The sequence below is a fragment of the Aegilops tauschii genome, unplaced genomic scaffold (genome assembly GCF_002575655.3).
Source record: "Aegilops tauschii subsp. strangulata cultivar AL8/78 unplaced genomic scaffold, Aet v6.0 ptg000749l_obj, whole genome shotgun sequence".
In the NCBI taxonomy this organism is placed as follows: Eukaryota; Viridiplantae; Streptophyta; class Magnoliopsida; order Poales; family Poaceae; genus Aegilops; species Aegilops tauschii.
Window position 1 is genome coordinate 17066 of NW_027332978.1, and position 16804 is coordinate 33869.

Here is a 16804-nt window from a genome sequence, read left to right on the forward strand (position 1 = left end):
TACATAACTTATTATGGAAAATAAACTGAGTGAATAGCGAGTTTTCTTATTCCTGCAGTACAGGTACAACCGCAACCACTCGGGGGTTCCATAGTTCTATTGGAAAAATTCCTTTTGATCTAAGTGGAAGGATACAGGATTTTTTACTAGAAATTGCGCTCGCTATAAAAAAAAAGTTTTAATTTGGGTTTTCCCGCAACTAAAGAAAAAGAAAATGGAAGAATTCTTCTTATTGCATAATAAAATAAAGAAACCTTAGAATTCCGTTTGCATAAGATACGCTACACCATACTATCGAAATCAAAAATAGGGTATGAGACAATTAATAACTTTGAAAACACGAAATAGTTGATAACATAAGTTGTTGTTCAGAAATAGCAAAGTGGAATGAAATCCAGTCTTAGTCAAATATTTCATATCTCTTCGTGTCCAAGCAGAAGGAAAAGGATACAATTTGAGCTGAGCGGAAAATCCATATCTCTATCTCTCTTATCCATTTAAAGCATATGGATTTAGAGTAGAGCATATGGATCAATCTATTTATAATTATAAGAATCGAATGTGTTTGTTTTTATGTTATTTTGTGAAGGAATGAAAACAATTCTATATAGAATGGGTTGGGAATTATGCCTAGATCCCGTGTAAATGGAAATTTCATTGATAAGACCTCCTCAATTGTAGCCAATATTTTATTGCGAATAATTCCGACAACCTCAGGAGAAAAAAAGGCATTTACTTATTATAGAGATGGTGCGATTTGACTCTTTTTTTTTGCTTTTTTTTAGCCCTACCTATACCTCAGTCTTACGAAAAAGAGAGGGGGTTGGCATAGAGAGAACCAAATTTGTAAAGCAAACAAACCCACGCTTCGGGAAGGTGAGGCGAACTAACAATTCCTTCCGTCGTGTATCCTCGATTGATGCGGCTTCAGATACTTCAATTGTAGATTTGAGTATTGAGCGAAAGGTTACACCTACAGGATATGGTATGGTATGGATTACAGGCCAATCCTACTCTATTAGTATCCGTAGGCAGCATAGGGGAGAAAAGCACTACACCTAGAAATAGGAATCAACAAGAGAAAAACTTTGTTAGAAATTACCCCTTTCCTGATCGGTATCAGGGCTGGGAAGAATGGTTGGGATAACAAACAACCATCAGGTTTGTACTTTGGATACCCCTATAACCATCAAAGATCGTTGAAGTAGCTAATTCCTCTAAATAGGAGGCGTTGAGAACAAAGAAATTATTGGAGCTATCGTTTTCCTCTAGCATTAATAGAATTCATTGGTGTTAAGAAAAACCTCTTGTGGGAAGGTTGGCTAGAGATTTCTTGGAAAAATACCAGCCCCTTTCGGTTCATAATGAGACGGGACTAATTCTATTTTGATTCTATAGATTATTTCGCTTAGTACTATTATGTACAGAAGGGAGGAGCCGTATGAGATGAAAACCTCATGTACGGTTTTGGAACGGAGATTTTTTGAATAGAATGAACGACCGTAACGGATGTTGGCTCAATCCGAAGGAAATTATGCGGAAGCTTTGCAAAATTATTATGAAGCTACGCGACTAGAAATCGATCCCTATGATCGAAGTTATATACTCTATAACATAGGCCTTATACACACAAGCAATGGAGAGCATACAAAGGCTTTGGAATATTATTTCCGGGCACTAGAACGAAACCCCTTCTTACCGCAAGCTTTTAATAATATGGCCGTGATCTGTCATTACGTGCGACTATCTCCACTATAGAAAGAAAAAAAAAAAGAGAGGATCAAATTTTCTAGTAAATACTAGAAAAAAGGGCTTTCTACATAGGGATCGTAAAAACAACGATTTTTCCCTATCAGCTGTAGGAAGGAAGGACACTTCACGAGAATCAAAAAACGAAGAAAGTATGGCCTATACTACTACTCTATGGATAAAGTTTCTCAAATTGATAGAGAAAGCACCGTAAAGATCAATTAGTGAGCGACTGGGTCGATACAACTAAAAAAAACTGCTTACTTATCCCATGATATGGGGCAAAATTTAGGAATCCGCTTATGTAATAGAGCCGATCCACTAAGGGATTAAGCAGCGGTGTAGTATCAGATCCCAAAGATAGTAAGTTCTTTTTTCTTTCTTATGGAAAAAAGTCTTTTTCAAGGATTCTATAGAGATTTCATATATGAAAACGGGATAGTTACCTTTCAGAAAATTTGAACGAAGGCTCTATATCTATCTATGCTTCATTCTTCTGAAGGTGGGAAAAAAGATCAAACTGATTATTGATAAAAATTAGGGTTTGAAACTTAGGTAATTAATTTCTTCTGCTTAACCCAAGAACAAATTGGATCGATTTTTGATAAATCGAATTCAGTTAAGATAGGGGAAATTCAGATAGCAATTTCTGAGCCGTATGAGGTAGGAAACTCTCAAGTACGGTTCTAAGGGAAGGAACTTCCTATTCCGACCGAGGAGAACAGGCCATTCTACAGGGTGATTCGGAAATTGCGGAAGCTTGGTTTGATCAAGCTGCTGAATATTGGAAACAAGCTATAGCGCTTACTCCGGGAAATTATATTGAAGCACAGAACTGGTTGAAGATTACGAAGCGCTTTGAATTTGAATAAGACCATGCTCCTTCTTTTTCATAAAATGGGTGGTTTGGTTGTTGATCCATTAATCAAATAAATTAGGTCGTAAGATCGAATCAAGAATTTCATTATATCCATTTCTTATACCTTCTATTTTATATGATATTTCATAAGAATAAACCATAGGGATAGGGTCTAGAATAGAAGTAATAAACTGAATAAAAAGAGGGGGCAATCTAAATATTGCTAATATATTAGGACCATCTTATTAATAATTCTAATGAGTTATCTTGGAATTTAGAATCAAATAAAAAACCCTATATTATGCTCAAGGAAAGTAGATATAGATAGGAGCTTATGCCCTCAAAAAAAAATACACTAGTTTCTTAAATTAAAAATAAAAAAGATTTTTTTCTTACGTCGAGAAATATTTGTTTTTCAAGATAAACAATGTCCGTTAGGCACCTAATCTTTATGTCATAATAGACCCGAACACTTGCCTCGGATTGACTTCAATATATAATTGCTCCAGTGAATAACTAAAAAAAAATAGAAGGATGGTAGATAGTAAAGAAAAGAACTAATCACAATATCTATCTTTCAAAATCTATCTTTCAAAATCTATCTTTCAAAATATATATCTTTCAAAGATTCACTAAAAAGACAGTTGGCGGGTCTCTTTGTATGTCTTGTCCGGAAAGAGGAGGACTTAATGATTATTCGTTCGCCGGAACCAGAAGTAAAAATTGTTGTGGATAGGGATCCTGTAAAAACATCTTTTGAGGAATGGGCCAGACCCGGCCATTTCTCAAGAACACTAGCTAAGGGCCCTGATACTACCACTTGGATCTGGAACCTACATGCTGATGCTCACGATTTCGATAGTCATACTGGTGATTTGGAGGAGATTTCTCGAAAAGTCTTTAGTGCTCATTTCGGGCAACTTTCCATTATCTTTCTTTGGTTGAGTGGCATGTACTTTCATGGCGCCCGTTTTTCCAATTATGAAGCATGGCTAAGTGATCCTACTCACATTGGACCCAGTGCTCAGGTAGTTTGGCCTATAGTAGGGCAAGAAATATTGAATGGTGATGTAGGCGGGGGTTTCCGAGGAATCCAAATAACCTCTGGTTTTTTTCAGCTTTGGCGAGCATCTGGAATAACTAGTGAATTACAACTCTATTGTACTGCAATTGGTGCATTGATTTTTGCAGCGTTAATGCTTTTTGCTGGTTGGTTCCATTATCACAAAGCCGCTCCCAAATTGGCCTGGTTCCAAGATGTAGAATCCATGTTGAATCACCACTTAGCGGGATTATTAGGACTTGGGTCTCTTTCTTGGGCGGGGCACCAAATTCATGTATCTTTACCAATTAACCAATTTCTTGACGCTGGGGTGGATCCTAAAGAGATACCACTTCCTCATGAATTTATCTTGAATCGGGACCTTTTGGCTCAACTTTATCCTAGTTTTGCCGAAGGAGCAACCCCTTTTTTCACTTTAAATTGGTCCAAATACGCAGAATTTCTGACTTTTCGCGGAGGACTAGATCCAGTAACCGGTGGTCTCTGGCTGACCGATATTGCGCACCATCATTTAGCTATTGCTATTCTTTTCCTAATCGCAGGTCATATGTATAGGACCAATTGGGGTATTGGCCATGGACTTAAAGATATTTTGGAGGCTCACAAGGGCCCATTTACAGGACAAGGCCATAAGGGTCTTTATGAAATCTTAACAACGTCATGGCATGCTCAATTATCTCTTAACCTAGCTATGCTAGGCTCTACAACCATTGTTGTAGCTCATCATATGTATTCTATGCCTCCCTATCCATACCTAGCTACTGACTATGGTACACAACTTTCCTTGTTCACACACCACATGTGGATTGGCGGATTTCTAATAGTCGGTGCTGCTGCACATGCAGCAATTTTTATGGTAAGAGACTATGATCCAACTACTCGATACAACGATCTATTAGATCGCGTCCTTAGACACCGCGATGCAATCATATCCCACCTTAACTGGGTATGTATATTTCTAGGTTTTCACAGTTTTGGCTTGTACATTCATAATGATACCATGAGTGCTTTAGGCCGTCCACAAGATATGTTTTCGGATACTGCCATACAATTACAACCTATCTTTGCTCAATGGGTACAAAATATCCATGCTACTGCGCCTGGCGTAACAGCTCCTGGTGCAACAACAAGTACTAGCTTAACGTGGGGAGGCGGCGAGTTAGTAGCAGTAGGTGGCAAAGTGGCTTTGTTACCTATTCCATTAGGAACCGCAGATTTTTTAGTCCATCACATTCATGCATTTACCATACATGTGACTGTATTAATACTTTTGAAAGGTGTTTTATTTGCTCGGAGTTCCCGTTTGATACCCGATAAAGCAAATCTAGGTTTTCGCTTTCCTTGCGATGGGCCTGGCCGAGGGGGAACATGTCAAGTATCCGCCTGGGATCATGTTTTCTTAGGTTTATTCTGGATGTACAATGCAATTTCGGTAGTCATTTTCCATTTCAGTTGGAAAATGCAGTCGGATGTTTGGGGTACTATAAGTGATCAAGGGGTGGTAACTCATATTACAGGGGGAAACTTTGCACAGAGTTCCATTACGATTAATGGGTGGCTTCGAGATTTCTTGTGGGCACAGGCATCGCAAGTCATTCAGTCTTATGGTTCTTCATTATCTGCATATGGTCTTTTTTTCTTAGGTGCTCATTTTGTCTGGGCCTTCAGTTTAATGTTTTTATTCAGCGGCCGTGGTTATTGGCAAGAACTCATTGAATCTATCGTTTGGGCTCATAACAAATTAAAAGTTGCTCCTGCTACTCAGCCTAGAGCCTTGAGCATTATACAAGGACGCGCTGTAGGAGTAACCCATTACCTTCTGGGTGGAATTGCCACGACATGGGCATTCTTCTTAGCGAGAATTATTGCAGTAGGATAGTGGCTAGGAGGATTTGAAAGGCATTATGGAATTAAGATTTCCCAGGTTTAGCCAAGGCTTAGCTCAGGACCCCACTACTCGTCGTATTTGGTTTGGTATTGCTACCGCACATGATTTCGAAAGTCATGATGATATTACTGAAGAACGTCTTTATCAGAACATTTTTGCTTCTCACTTTGGGCAATTAGCAATAATCTTTCTATGGACGTCCGGAAATCTGTTTCATGTAGCTTGGCAAGGAAATTTTGAATCATGGATACAGGATCCTTTACACGTAAGACCTATTGCTCATGCGATTTGGGATCCTCATTTTGGTCAACCCGCTGTGGAAGCCTTTACTCGAGGAGGTGCTGCTGGTCCAGTGAATATTGCTTATTCTGGAGTTTATCAGTGGTGGTATACAATAGGATTACGCACCAATGAGGATCTTTATACTGGAGCTCTTTTTCTATTATTTCTTTCTACGCTGTCCTTAATAGCGGGTTGGTTACATCTACAACCCAAATGGAAACCAAGCCTTTCGTGGTTCAAAAACGCGGAATCTCGTCTCAATCATCATTTGTCAGGACTTTTCGGGGTAAGTTCTTTGGCTTGGACAGGACATTTAGTTCATGTTGCTATTCCCGCATCCAGGGGGGAGTACGTTCGATGGAATAATTTCTTAGATGTATTACCCTATCCCCAGGGGTTGGGACCCCTTTTGACGGGTCAATGGAATCTTTATGCCCAAAACCCTGATTCGAGTAATCATTTATTTGGTACCGCTCAAGGAGCGGGAACTGCCATTCTAACTCTTCTTGGGGGATTCCACCCACAAACGCAAAGTTTGTGGCTGACCGATATGGCTCACCATCATTTAGCTATTGCATTTATTTTTCTCATTGCCGGTCACATGTATCGAACTAACTTCGGAATTGGGCACAGTATTAAAGATCTTTTAGAAGCGCATACTCCTCCGGGGGGTCGATTAGGGCGTGGGCATAAGGGCCTTTATGACACAATCAACAATTCGATTCATTTTCAGTTAGGTCTTGCTCTAGCTTCTTTAGGGGTTATTACTTCCTTAGTAGCTCAACATATGTACTCTTTACCTCCTTATGCATTCATAGCACAAGACTTTACTACTCAAGCTGCTTTATATACTCATCACCAATATATTGCAGGGTTCATCATGACAGGGGCTTTTGCTCATGGAGCTATTTTTTTCATTAGGGATTACAATCCGGAACAGAATGAGGATAATGTATTGGCAAGAATGTTAGACCATAAAGAAGCTATCATATCTCATTTAAGTTGGGCTAGCCTCTTTCTAGGATTCCATACCTTGGGCCTTTATGTTCATAACGACGTCATGCTTGCTTTTGGTACTCCAGAAAAGCAAATCTTGATCGAACCTATATTTGCCCAATGGATACAATCTGCTCATGGCAAGACGACATATGGGTTCGATATACTCTTATCTTCAACGAATGGCCCCGCTTTCAATGCGGGTCGAAGCCTATGGTTGCCCGGATGGTTGAATGCTGTTAATGAGAATAGTAATTCGCTTTTCTTAACAATAGGACCTGGGGATTTCTTGGTTCATCATGCTATTGCTCTAGGTTTGCATACAACTACATTGATTTTAGTAAAGGGCGCTTTAGATGCACGCGGTTCCAAATTAATGCCAGATAAAAAGGATTTTGGATATAGTTTTCCTTGTGACGGCCCAGGGCGCGGCGGTACTTGTGATATTTCTGCTTGGGACGCATTTTATTTGGCAGTTTTCTGGATGTTAAATACCATTGGGTGGGTTACTTTTTATTGGCATTGGAAACATATCACATTATGGCAGGGCAACGTTTCACAATTTAATGAATCCTCCACTTATTTGATGGGATGGTTAAGAGATTACCTATGGTTAAACTCTTCACAACTTATCAATGGATATAATCCTTTTGGGATGAATAGTTTATCGGTATGGGCGTGGATGTTCTTATTTGGACATCTTGTTTGGGCTACTGGATTTATGTTCTTAATTTCCTGGCGGGGGTATTGGCAGGAATTAATTGAGACTTTAGCATGGGCTCATGAACGCACACCTTTAGCTAATTTAATTCGCTGGAGAGATAAGCCCGTGGCTCTTTCCATTGTGCAAGCAAGATTGGTTGGATTAGCTCACTTTTCCGTGGGTTATATATTCACTTATGCAGCTTTCTTGATTGCCTCAACATCAGGCAAGTTTGGTTAATTTAGTTTGTTTTTTTGTACTGTATCAGCACCTAGTTCATTACTCTTGATAGAGAGGGAGGATCTGCCTTTTTAGATTTCTTTTTCTATTTATTTTTCCATCTAGGATTAGAACCGTATACTTGGTAATAATAGCAACGACACATTATGGCAAAAAAAAGTTTGATTCAGAGGGAGAAGAAGCGGCAGAAATTAGAACAGAAATATCATTTGATTCGTCAATCTTTAAAAAAAAAGATAAGAAGCAAAGTTTCTCCCTTGAGTTTGAGTGAAAAAACGAAAATGCGAGAAAAATTGCAATCCCTACCGCGTAATAGTGCACCTACACGCCTTCATCGACGTTGTTTTTTGACCGGAAGACCTAGAGCTAACTATCGACATTTTGGGCTATCCGGACACGTACTTCGAGAAATGGTTTATGAGTGTTTGTTACCGGGTGCAACAAGATCCAGTTGGTAAGGATAAAATACCCTTTCGTATTTGTATGGATTTCTGGAATTGATAATCATAGAGGAGCCCTCTTTACCATTCTGTATAAATGGACTATTCTATTTGTATAGATATTGGTAGAGGGGCGTATCCAACCCTCTTTTATCCACTAGTTACCCCTCTTTAGTTTAAGAGTATAGAGCAGTTTGGTAGCTCATAAGGCTCATAACCTTGGGGTTGCGGGTTCGATTCCCACTACCGGCTCCATACTCCTTCTTTATGATATATGCATGATATAATATATACATCATGCATTTGTATCTGGATTTTTTGATTTCCTAAAAGAGTTTTGGTCTAACAGTTTTTTCTCGGAAGAAGCAAAAAAATAAAAGAAAGAATAAAATATGAAAGAAAAGCGTCCATTGTCTAATGGATAGGACAGAGGTCTTCTAAACCTTTGGTATAGGTTCAAATCCTATTGGACGCAATCTTATTTCTATCTATTCTTTAAATAACTATACTAAACTAAAAACAAAGAAAACTTTTTTGCATGATTCAAATGAAAAAGCTTTCTCAACGATTCCTATTCTACTAACAAGAGTAGACATGCAAAATTTATTTGTTACTGAAGAGAAAACCGTTCCAGCTGTTCCTGAATAGCTTCCTTCAAAAGGATTTCCGCTTGCTCGGTGAATGTCTTGCTAGAAGATATAATTTCTTGGAATTGAGGTTTAGTATCTTTTAGATGTTTACGTAACTCATCCAGAAATTTATTTACCTGTTCAATTTCTAACGAATCAAGATATCCTCTTGTTCCGGTATAAATAGTAGCTATCTGCTCTTCCACTGGGAGAGGATTTGCCTGGGATTGTTTAAGCAATTCCCTTAATCGTCGACCCCTTGCCAATTGATTCTGACTTGTTTTATCGAGAGCAGAGGCGAATTGTGCAAAGGCTTGTAACTCTGCGAATTGCGCTAGTTCCAATTTTGATTTGCCAGCTACTTGTTTCATGGCTTTAATTTGAGCCGCGGATCCTACTCTGGAAACAGAAATACCCACATTAATAGCGGGTCGAATTCCGGCATTGAATAGATCCGCAGATAAGAATATTTGTCCATCTGTAATGGAGATTACATTAGTAGGAATATAGGCGGAAACGTCTCCAGATTGAGTCTCAACTATTGGTAAAGCGGTCATACTTCCTTCGCCTAAAAGAGAATTTAATTTAGCGGCTCTTTCTAAAAGGCGTGAATGCAAATAAAAAACATCCCCTGGATAAGCCTCACGGCCGGGAGGTCTTCTTAATAGAAGGGACATTTGGCGATAAGCTTGTGCCTGTTTGGAGAGATCATCATAAATTATTAAAGTATGCCGTTCGCGGTACATAAAATACTCAGCCAGGGCTGCTCCCGTATAAGGAGCGAGGTATTGTAATGTAGCAGGTGAATCCGCCATTTCAGCTACTACAATAGTGTATTCCATAGCCCCCTCCTCATGGAAAGTAGTTACTACTTGAGCTACGGAGGATGCTCTTTGACCGATAGCTACATAAACACATATTACACCTTGCCCTTTTTGATTGAGAATTGTATCTGTGGCTACTGCTGTTTTGCCAGTCTGTCTGTCCCCAATAATTAACTCTCGCTGACCGCGCCCTATAGGGATCATCGAATCGATAGCAATAAGCCCTGTTTGAAGAGGTTCGTATACGGAACGCCTGGAAATTATACTTGGAGCAGGAGATTCAATTAAGCGAGATTCGGAAGCTATAATTTCGCCTTTCCCATCAATAGGTTTAGCCAGAGCATTTACAACACGACCCAAGTAAGCCTCACTCACGGGTATCTGAGCAATTCTTCCTGTTGCTTTTACAAAACTTCCCTCTTGTATCATCAACCCATCGCCCATTAATACAATCCCAACATTTTTGGATTCCAAATTCAGAGCAATACCCCTAGTACCTTCTGCAAATTCGACTAATTCACCTGACATTATTTCACCAAGACCTATAATACGAGCAATCCCATCCCCCACTTGAACTACGCGACCTATATTCTCAATCCCTACTTTCCTATTATATTGTTCAATACGTTCGCGGAGAATTTTATGAATTTCGTCGACTCGAAGGGTTGCCATTAGTGTTTCTTGACTCTTTTTTCGGAAGCAAGGGGAAAAATAATGCCTAAATTCTAAACGAAAGTAGAAGTTCAAGGCCTAATTAATTTAATTATCTCTTCCATTCCAGGGACCCGAGAATGCCAATATTAGCACGAATCGTACGGAAATGTAACTCGGTATTCAAACAACTATTCAGAGTTCCTAGAGCTCCTTGTACGGCCTGTTGGAAAACCCGCTGTCGGACCTGATTCATTGCCCTTTGTTTTTCAAAATAAAGGGTTTCGTTTTTAGACTTTTCCAATTGTTCCAAACTAATAGAAGTAGCATTAATCAAATTTGCTTTTTCTCGTTCTATCTCAGAGTATCCATTCATTCGATACTCATCCGCTTCTAGTTCGACTTTCTGTAATCGAATCCGAGCTTTTTCGAGTTGCTCAATGGTCCCTCTACGCAATTCTTCTGAATTTCGAATAGTACTCAAGATCCTCTGTTTTCGATTATCTAATAAATCTTTTAATGAAAGTAGATTATTTTGTAAGTTTACAACTTTTATGATCTCTTCCCGAACCAAACATGAATCTTTCGATTCATTTGGCTCTCACGCTCCTTTTTTTTTTTTTCTATAGCTATTTCCATATCTTTTTTTTAAGTAATGAGCCTATCCTCTATCTTCTTTTTTATGTTTATATTTCAATATACCGAAACCTATATAAGACTAGATAAATATTAAGAGGACTCTTCCGCCTAGATAAAAATATATCATGGTCAGCAAAGTTGTTTCTTTATTTTTATTTGCCCTCTAGTTAATAATTTCAATTTCATTAAGAAAAACTAACTAAATAAATGGAAAATGAAAATTAATAGAATTCTTTTTTATTTTTTTTTTTCTTCAAATCCAAAAAATTTCTCTTTTTTATACATAGGTCGTCGATTCGGCATTGGTTAAAAAAGGGCAGGGTGCCCCCTTTTTTTTTTCTAGTAAATAGTTCAAACCATTTTATCGATATGAGTGTTCTATATCAGATAAATTTTACATTAGCTATTTCCCGTTTAAATTCGGTACTAATACTAATATAGTTGTAGAAAGAGTACCTCTTTTTGCCTGGACTTCAAGCAGTTTAGCTTTAACCGTGTTAATGGTCTCACATTCTTGGTTTATAGAGAATCAAAGTTGATTTACCAATGAGTCGCGAAATGCTATGGTTCTTCCATATGATTTCTGAATTTATTCAGAAGTAATTCGTCGAGATCGTGCACCCTTTTCTTATTTATCCGAAAAATACTAAAAAATATTATAAAGTGCAGCCGGATAGATCCAATCTATTCTTGAAATAGACAACTCGCACACACTCCCTTTCCAAAAAAAATCAAAACACCAACCACTACAGTTAGATTTATTAGATTTGTTGCTAAAATATCGGTATTAAGCCCGAAACTGCCAGCGGATGGCCAGTGAGCTAAAAAAACGAAAGAATGGGTTACATTTTTCATATGCTCTCCTCTTATAGATAGGACGAACAAAGAACAAAGTTTTTCGATCACTTACTTCGCTCGCCCTTTTTTGATCGGTTTTTTTAATGCAAATAGATTCAATCTAGTAATTTCTTTTAGATTAAGTCTTACGTCTTGTTTGACCGGTGAAAGACTTCCTTTGTTGAAATGTTCTGTTCCCAAAATTCCTAAAATAAAAGGAAAAAACTTTCCACTTTCCTAAACTAAGGACGGGAAATAAGAAGGTGAGCATATCTTCTAAATTAATAATACTCAACTCAGCCCTTCCTAGAATGGGGTATTATCTGTCCCGATAAATAGATAATTCCAGGAGTAATAAATAGGAGTAAATTAAATAAAGTATTGATATAATTGGAATTGCGGAAGCAAATACCAATTTACTAAAAAAAGAAAAAAGTATCTAATCGAAATCGAAAGAATTTTTTTTTAAGATTAAACAAAAGGGTTCGCAAATAAAAGCGCTAGTGCCACAACTAGTCCATAAATTGTTAAAGCTTCCATAAAAGCTAGACTAAGCAATAAAGTACCTCGTATTTTACCTTCTGCTTCTGGCTGTCTCGCAATACCTTCTACAGCTTGTCCTGCAGCAGTACCTTGACCAACTCCAGGTCCAATAGAAGCAAGCCCTACGGCCAATCCAGCAGCAATAACAGAAGCAGCAGCAATTAGTGGATTCATGGTGAGTAGTTCCTCGTGTCAAAAAAAAGAAATGGTTAAGGATACAATCAACCAATAAATTCTTACTTCTAAGCTCTATTGGGGAGAAGTAAAGTAACTAAAAAGTACAAATTGAAATCAAATTGAAATGATAATGTGAATTGTCCGAACTACATAGAAGGGAATTCCATATCCATATATCGGATTAGATAATGAATCTAACCTAGGAATATATAATATAATATCCTATATATATATACATTTGTTTCTTCTATTTTGTTTGCATATTTTCTCATTTTCTATTGAATCGGATTCTAAAATCATTGCTTAAAGTGGAAACCCGCATAAAAGAGGACTCCACTTATAGACATTAAGGATATTATAGTATAGATCTAGCCTGACTCCACCCTCCTTAATGCATATACTTTGAAAATTCCATAATATAGTCTATTCTCTCTCCTACAACTCTAGGCTATATATTCATACGCATTTCTAACTATTTTTTTGCAACCAAGCAGATTATCTGGAACCATGCATGAATTGAGCTAAGCTGCAAAAAAAAATACTATTTCCAAAAAGAGTCAATTCAATGATGACCCTCCATGGATTCACCTATATAGGCTGCGGCTAATGTTGCAAAAATAAGAGCTTGAATACCGCTTGTAAATAATCCAAGAAACATGACCGGTATAGGGATTACTAAGGGGACTAAAGAAACAAGAACAACAACGACTAATTCATCCGCCAATATATTCCCGAAAAGTCGAAAGCTAAGCGATAATGGTTTTGTGAAATCTTCTAGGATGTTAATTGGTAAAAGGATTGGAGTTGGTTTAATATATTTCTCGAAATAGCTCAATCCTTTTTTGCTAAGACCAGCATAAAAATATGCCGCTGACGTGAGTAAAGCTAAAGCAACAGTAGTATTTATATCATTCGTGGGCGCTGCTAATTCCCCATGGGGTAACTCTATAATTTTCCAAGGTAAAAGAGCACCCGACCAATTCGAAACAAAAATAAAAAGGAACATAGTTCCAATAAAGGGAACCCAGGGACCATATTCTTCTCCAATCTGAGTTTTGCTCAAGTCTCGAATAAACTCAAGGACATATTCAAAAAAATTCTGACCGTCGGTCGGGATGGTTTGTGGATTCCGAACAGCTATGACAACTGAACCTAGCAAGATAGTAATTACGACCCAAGAAGTGATGAGTACTTGGGCATGAATTTGGAAACCTCCTATTTGCCAATAGAAGTGTTGGCCTACTTCTACACCCGATATATCGTATAACCCCTTGAGTGTTTTAATGGAACAAGGTATAATATTCATATTGTCCTCTGATAAAAATTGAACTTCAAAAAAGGAATTCTTTTGATTCAACCATCTCTTTCTCAACTCAGCAACTTGAAGTATTAATCTTATATTTAGGATACCAAGAAAGCACATCAGATCATAATATATATCAATACCCTCTAATATATATCAATATTCCCCTTCTTTTTTCTATGCAAAAAAAATTCTATGCAAAAAAAAAGATATAGTAAAGTAAGTGATTCCATAAATTTACGCAGTTGCCCAAGAATTCACTATATATTCTTAATCAACGATTTCTTATATAGAGAGAACGGCCCTCACAAATTGAAAATACTAATTTGTTAAGAATCAATCGAATTGAAGTCATAGTGTCATCGTTGGCTGGAATCGATATATTCGCGAGATCCGGGTCACAATTTGTATCGACTAAAGAAATAGTAGGAATCCCCAAAATGGCACATTCCCGAAGAGCTATATACTCTTTTTGCTGATCAAGGACGATCACAATGTCTGGCAATCTCGTCATATATTTGATCCCGCCGAGATACCTTTGCAAGGTAGATAATTTTCTCTTCAAGATTGCCACATCTCTTTTTGGGAGATGGTGGAATTTTCCCATTTTTTCTTCTGCTCTTAAGTCTCTAAATTGAGAAAGTCTAGTTTTCGTAATCGACCAATTCGTTAACATACCACTGAACCACTTTTTATTAACATAATGACAACGAGCCCTTATTGCAGCTGATGCTACTAAATCTGTTGCTCTTTTTTTGGTACCAACAATTAAGAAACTTTTTCCCTGACTTGCTGCATCAAAAACTAAATCACAAGCTTCTGATAAAAAACGAGCCGTTCTAGCGAGATTTATAATATGAGTACCTTTACGCTTTGCCGAAATGTAAGGGGCCATTTTAGGATTCCATTTCTTAATACCATGACCAAAATGAACTCCTGCTTCTATCATCTCTTTCAAATTAATGTTCCAATATCTTCTTGTCATTTTTTCCACACTTCCTTTTTTTTTTAACCCTACCATTCCATTACGGAATTTAGTTCTTTTTGAAGATTAAGAAAGATCCGAAATAGCTTGAAATAAAAAATATTTTTTATGTATCCTTAAATGATATAGGGTTAAATGTTAAATGGGGGTTCTTATGTCTCATAAAAATTGTTTGTTACGTCAGAATCTGAAGAAACTAATTCTGTATGGAGAAACAAAAAATCTCTCATTTCCGACGCGAATAGATTTTTTTTTTTTATTTCGAAATAAAGGTTCTTGTCTTGTGGGGAACGATGCACAAATTTTTGGAATCCGGTACCAACAGGTATAATCCCCCCCAGAACTACGTTTTCTTTCAAGCCTTTCAACCAATCAATGCGACCTCGTAGGGCAGCTTTTGCTAAAACTCGAGCAGTTTCTTGAAAACTTGCTTCAGATATGAAACTTTGGGTATTTAGGGAAGCCCTTGTTATTCCCAATAAGATTGCCCGATAATAGATCGATTCATCCAAAGCTCGTCCTGCTCGTTCCGCTCGCAATAGTCCGATTAATTCCCCAGGCGAAAAAACATTAGACATTCCATCTTCGGAAACCCGCACTTTTGATGTTACTTGGCGTATAATAATCTCTATATGTCTATTATGGATCTGTACCCCTTGGGATCGATAAACCTTTTGGATTTTATTAACCAAAGAGATACGACTTTGGGCTATGGTTAGCTCAGCTCCAATCAAGAATCCCCAAGGGACCCCAAGAATTCTTGGTATACGCTCATTCCAATCCTCAATTCTCCTTTCGAGATTCGGGGATAATGAATCAATTGAACGCGCTTCAAAGATTTGTTCCACTTTTGGAAGACCTTGCGTTATGTCACTAGATCTCGATTTTTCATATATAAACGTAACTAACCTATCTCCCTTGTAAAGGATTTCTCCATAATGACCATTAACAGTTGCTCCTGTAGTGGCCAAATAAGGTTTAGCTGCTCTTATAACAAAGGAATTCATATTTACAATGAAAATTTGACCGGATTTTTTTATGTGCGATTTAAATAGACATACATTTTCACAAATAAATTGTCCAAGGTGAATTATTGCCAATGTCTCTTCCCAAGAATCATGATGGACAAAGTGACAATTCAAAAGGAATGGATCCAACATTATGTTACTATCGAAATTAGAAATCCTTTTATTTTCATCTATTAAAGAGTATTTAAGTTCTTGAAGTACTTGGAAGGTTTGTTTTAAATTGTCAACGAACAAATATTTTTTTAACAGGATTTTATTATGCGTTAGTAAATAGTAAGATGAAGAAAAATGCGATATACTAGCTACAATAGCGCCTAAGGGCCCAAAAATTTCTCGAATAGGAATTCTAGGATTCCATTCTTTTATCGCATTGGGATGTTTTGAATTCTTGAATAAACCAATTCGAGAACAGTTGGATGCCGACAAAATCATCAAAGAGTGGTATTCTTTATTTCGATTCAACAAAGTGCCAATAGCTTCTGGATGTTGGCTAAGTGATTCAATCTTCGCCTTGGAATAAAAAGAATTGATATTGGCGCGATCTAACCTATTATGGGGAATCGGTCCTGCACTTGTCCTACCATACCTTTTTCGTGTATACGAAATAGTGGACTTGACTAACTCAATTCTTAGGAAATCGCGAATAAGATCATTTGCTCTTACCTCAACAAGGGAAGCACCAGCCTTTTCTTTTTCTTCTTGTTCCCAATTCACTACTAAGCAAGTTCTAACAAATTGACTATTTGTGTGATAAATTCTTTGAGTTAACTTGCTATTTTCATGAGAAATAAAATTGACAAGTCGAATTTGGAGATTATTTTCTTCTTGCAAGAGATCCTGCGGGAAAAGTGTTGCTAAATTTCTTCCTTCGTCCATTTCATATGCCACTGTAGGGCGAACGGAAACAAAATACTTTTCCTTGCTCTTGAGAATTTTTTTCCGTTGAACATAGACCCAATTTTTCCTTT

The 16804-nt window shown here is 37.5% G+C and overlaps 1 non-coding gene across 1 annotated transcript; it reads left to right on the forward strand.

Moving 5' to 3' along the window:
• The first annotated feature begins 8623 nt into the window (after nucleotides 1-8623).
• On the forward strand, nucleotides 8624-8695 carry TRNAR-UCU (transfer RNA arginine (anticodon UCU)). The gene has a single exon. It is a non-coding gene; the product is annotated as a tRNA-Arg (tRNA).
• Nucleotides 8696-16804: the final 8109 nt, after the last annotated feature.